Here is a 5,156-nt window from a genome sequence, read left to right as displayed (position 1 = left end):
CCGTGCAGCGGGCCTCTACACCTGGTATTACCCTTTAAAGGATGTTTCAGTGGGTTTGATTCTTGACGAGTCAATACCCATTTTCTGGCTGTGTCCCGATTGGGTATGCCAAGCTTGGTTAAATTTTGATGCTTTAATGAAGGACAGACAACCAACGGAAGATATTGTGGGATAATGCTTATGCATGCTACTTCATGAACTAATTCACTCCCCATACAAATCAATGGTGCTGAAAAGCAAAAACTTCCACCGACTAGGAATCCTGCAGCGATGAGTGTGACATTCAAGCAAGTAATGCCTCAAGAATCCAGATACCAACAGAAATAAAACTACATAAACTTGAAGAGATTTTTTTGGATTATGCCTTAGCATCAACGAGTGTGGCTGTTCTACACCCACGGATATTGCACCCCTACTACACCCATGATCGAAAACTTCGCAAAACAAATCAAAGAAATCTGAAACTTTGCAGATCCGACTAGTATCAAATATCAATACATATAGATGACCATATAGCAACGCCTTCAGGTAGGGAGCTAAACACAAGCATCGTTGTTGCCGGGTCCAACCGTTGAAGTTCCGATATTGAGTTTTCACCCAGGAAAGAATGTCTCAGGAGTCTCCAAAGCAATGCCTTCAACAAAGAAATGGCACGTAGGCACCACTGTTGCTAGCTTCAACCATCGAAGGCCGGACCTTGGGTCTTCACTCTGGAGCTGAAGATACGGCACTCAAAATAGCACTACTGAACCAAAGACATTGTGTGCTGCTCTCATGACTTTCCGAAGAAGATGATATTGTATAGAGGTGGACATCCACACACCGTGACCACGAGAAACTGAGATTTGGATCATTCCGCTACATACATGCCCGAAGAGAGCTGCATGATGCAAATCCCAGTCAAGGATGTACATACTACCAATCGAATGTGGTAGATTTGGACGGAATAAAGACATGACAAGCCAGAGCCGCATCCTGCCACTTTGTCATTGCATCACTTCCATAAGTCGTTGTTGCTGTTACAACGCCATTGCACAACCAACCTAGTTGTCGGGCGGTCCCGGGGGAGCCGCTACTTGTCGCACACTACAGGAATCGGCTACTTTGCCATCTGCCACGGCGGACGGCAAAGGCATGAATGGCGGACGGCAACAGGCTCCGGCAACGTAACATCTGGCAAAGAGCTACTTTGCCGTCTGCTTTCGGCGGCTGACGGCAAAGGAGCCTTTGCCATCAGCAGCGGACGGCAAAGAAAGCAGACGACAAAATTTGCGTTGTTAGTCCGTTAGGTGGCTAACGGCAGGCCTTTGCCGTCTACGGCTGACGGCAAAGAAGCAAAGGTCTTTGCCGTCTGCCAGCAGATGGCAAAGTTTTTGCTTCTTTGCCATCTGCCAGCAGATGGCAAAGTGTCTAAAGTGTCCAGATGCACAGACGGCAAATTTCCTTCTTTGCCATCTCTGTCATTGATTTATAGTATGTTTAGCAATTCATATTCATATGTATAGCGCATGCATATATCACAAATATCAACATAGACCACAGGAAAATAAGACAAGATCATCCATAAAAACATATATATCATACCACCTGTATCACAAAGTAAGACGAGATCACACAAGTGTCGACAAATAAGATCACAAAGGTTGGCCTCCACATAACACAAAACTTAGGTGAGCATCATGGGATCTAGCAGCAACAACACCTAACCTACTGGATGGACACTGTAGTCCAGACCCAACACCACAAGCACACTACATACTGATTTGCGACCGTGCCGGTGATGCAACCACCACAACCAAATTTAAAAAGGCAAGGGAGGTGGGTGGTCCAGGTTGTTGTCTCCATGCCGCCTATGTTTACCACTCGAAATGCCAACAGGTCCAGATTGTGGTCATCAACCTTCTTCATGTCATCAGCATGATCACCATTGCCTCCCGCACCCCATCATCATCAGACTAATTTGCTACTGCTGCTCGTCCTCCTACTCCGTCTGCATGGACAAGAGCAAGTTAGTTGAATGGCATGCACGATAAAATTGCAAGGCATATATATTCATCTAGATTAATTCTACTAAGTACAGATTTTGCATGGATGGGTTTGACTTCAACAGAGACTGAAAGAAGAGCATTTTCCCCTCCCAATCCAAAACCTGCAGTACAAATACAACTCTAAGAGAAGGAACTGTGGTACAACAAGAGGCGCTCCAAATCGAACTAAATCTCAGTTTCTTTATTTATCTAAGAAACATCACAAACATAACTTCTGCCAAGCAAGCAGTTATCATACTATCAGCTAAAGAAAAACAAAGGAAGATCACGTGTCACTTTCAGGGAAAACATCAGAAGTAGATGATAGGCAAAAGTAGATGATCATCAATTCCATCACACTCCACAGTGAATAATGCTACTACTATTGATAGCAAGGACTAACTATTCCCACTACCTGGATGCAGCGTCCTTCATTTTGCAAACAAAAAAAGAGCACATTATCCAATTCCTTCACATACATAAATGAATAGCAGCAACCAAATTCAACGGTACTACCAAAATCAAATATATTATATTATTAAAATGATAGAAAACGAACGGAGGAGATTCAATATTACTAAAACGATAGAAAATGAAAGGAGGAGATTCAAAATTACAAAGTTATGATAAATGAACGGCAGTGATTCGTTGACCTCAACTTGATGGCGGCATAAAGGCATACAGAGTCCACACAGCCAACGGCACGGCCAGCTTATAGGCAAAAGGAATCACATGGACAGCTTAAGAAAAAGGAGTCCATAGTCCATACGCCACCTTCCAATGGCAAGCCAGGCTAGCGTATAGTCAATTAGTACACGAGCATGTTATTTCATCTCCACGGCACTATGCACGTAATAACAGCAATAATATTAAAACAAGTCTAAAAAACATGCATAACGGGAGTATATTCGAAGACATGCACCATAATTAAATGTACAAGTCTATCATTCGACACGTACAATAATATATGGATGCAAACTCCATCATGTACATGAAAAGAAAGTTCAGCTGGATTACAAATCAGTCACGTATATAAACAATATCCAGTCAAAAAGGAAGGTCCAGTAAAAAAAACTAACATTCGGACTAGGAGCGACACATCAAACCATCAACGTATATCAGCAAAAAGCTATATGGAGGCAGCAATGTCGAAACCTATAAAAACAGAGGATCCACCAAATACTAAATAAAAATAAATTTACTTTTTCACTGGCACCTCAGTTGTTAAGTACATATGCTAAAAGTAAAAGAAAGTGATTTCATTTTTTGCGGAAAAAAGAACTGATTGCAACCAAAGATTCTAAATAGAAGAAGGTATGTCATCAAAATGCTAAGGATAAAGGAAATTGACTGCGTGACATTGGTGCTAGATAGATTAGTGTATGTAATAAAATGTTAATCTTCTTTTTTGTGGGCGAATACAATTTTAATCTTCATCGCAACTTACCATCAAATATTTATTCATATTACGAAGTTTGCAATTTTCTACCAGCATATTTATTCACTAAACAGCAAGCACGGATTGGGTTTGAAGCAGTCAACTTACATATACTCCCATGGACTGAATAAAGGGCACCTCATATTTGGTTTGAGAATGTCAATATTTCCAAGTAGCTCTAGCAAGATGAACAAACCCAGTCAATCATACATCAGCAGCCATTTGCCAATTTATTGAACTAATAATGAGCACAGAGAAACTAAGAGCAGTTCATATCCCACTACATATATGCGGCAATTGCATTGGTTTGCTGGTTTGCTGACGGCCACGCCAAACAAAGAGCTGATTGAACAGCTCATGTCACATCTAATACCAGAGTAAGCGCATAACCACTGTCATGCTTGTTGCTGAGCTGGTGACGAGTGCTAAGAGACGAGGCTAACGACCCTCCAATTCACAGCGAATCTAACACTCACTTCACCTCCTCTGACCTGTCGCGGTGATCAATGAAAGGCAAAACAAAGCAGGTTTCTAAAATAATTCAGTTAACAGAACCGCTAGAGTCATCTACTAATTCATGTATGACTGACTTGCTAGTACTATACTACACGATGGGAAAGAGGTCCCAAATTCAGTGTGAGATGAGCTTACGAATTCAGTTAACAATGAACCTGAATCTATGCCTATGTCTGAAGGGAAAGAAGAAGGTTGGGGCTTTGTGGATGGAGGGAGGGATGGACTGACAGGGCGATCCAGAAGGCGCCGACGAGGGGGATGGCGCCCCAGAGCAGGGCGCAGGCGAGCCCCACCGCCTACCGGATCCAATGCACCGCGTCCAGCAGCTGGTCCTGCACACTAAAACCCAAACACGGAACCAAACATAACCTCACGGAGTCACTCGGGGACACGCCGCCGGCGGCGGCGGCGGTGGCGGCACACATACCTTGTCCAAGTACTCGTCGGGATCGAGGTACCGGATGGGGTTCGCCTTGGCCTCGATGCGGTCGCCGAGGCGCGCGGGCTTGAGGTGCTTGATGTAGAGCTGCACGCCAGCCACCCTCCGGTACCCCGACACCATGTACCCGCCGATGCTCGCCGTCGACTCCGCCATCAGCGCCGAGACGCCGCCATTGAGAATCTTGAAGGGCTGCGACCATCCTGACCACGCCGACGTCTTTGTGCCCACAGCAACAGCAGCTCGACGCCGCTGGGGCCTCCTCGCGACGCACCACCACCAGTGCCTGGGCGTGGCTCTCCTGGGCGAGGAGAGAAACCGGTCAGTGGAGATGGTGAGCGGGGAGAGGTGACCTCGGGGAGGAGAGCTAGGTGGTGGGGAACCGCGGGGATCGCCGGTATCTGGCGGCGGCGTGGGGTGGAGAAAGGGGATCGAGGAAGACGAGAGAGATGGGATCCAACGTGGGTGTGTGTGCGTGGGTTGGGCGTGGGTGTGTGTGCATCGTGGGTGGGGCCCGGGGCTGTGTTGGTCGTCGGTGGGTGTGTGCCAAGTCATCGATCCGTGTCCATGGCTGTGTTTATTCTTTGCCGTCTGCTGGGGCGGGGCGGCCGTTAGACACGTTAGATTATTTTCTTTGCCGTCCGCTTTCAGACGGCAAAAATAATATCCGTTAGATCGTTCTCGTTAGTGGGCCACCCATCCTCTTTGCCGTCCGCTAGCAGACGGCAAAAATTCT

At 45.8% G+C, this 5,156-nt stretch overlaps 1 long non-coding RNA gene across 1 annotated transcript; it reads right to left on the bottom strand.

Annotated features, from left to right (window-relative positions):
- Positions 1–2,776: 2,776 nt before the first annotated feature.
- On the bottom strand, positions 2,777–3,837 carry LOC119318048. The gene is made up of 2 exons (XR_005153916.1): positions 3,574–3,837; positions 2,777–2,870 (listed from the first exon to the last, which is right to left on the bottom strand). It is a non-coding gene; the product is annotated as an uncharacterized LOC119318048 (long non-coding RNA).
- Between the last annotated feature and the right edge of the window lie 1,319 nt (positions 3,838–5,156).

This window comes from Triticum dicoccoides, chromosome 1B, assembly GCF_002162155.2.
Source record: "Triticum dicoccoides isolate Atlit2015 ecotype Zavitan chromosome 1B, WEW_v2.0, whole genome shotgun sequence".
NCBI classification, from domain to species: Eukaryota; Viridiplantae; Streptophyta; class Magnoliopsida; order Poales; family Poaceae; genus Triticum; species Triticum dicoccoides.
Note: the sequence above shows the minus strand (reverse complement) of the source record. Positions and strands in the feature narration are given on the sequence as shown.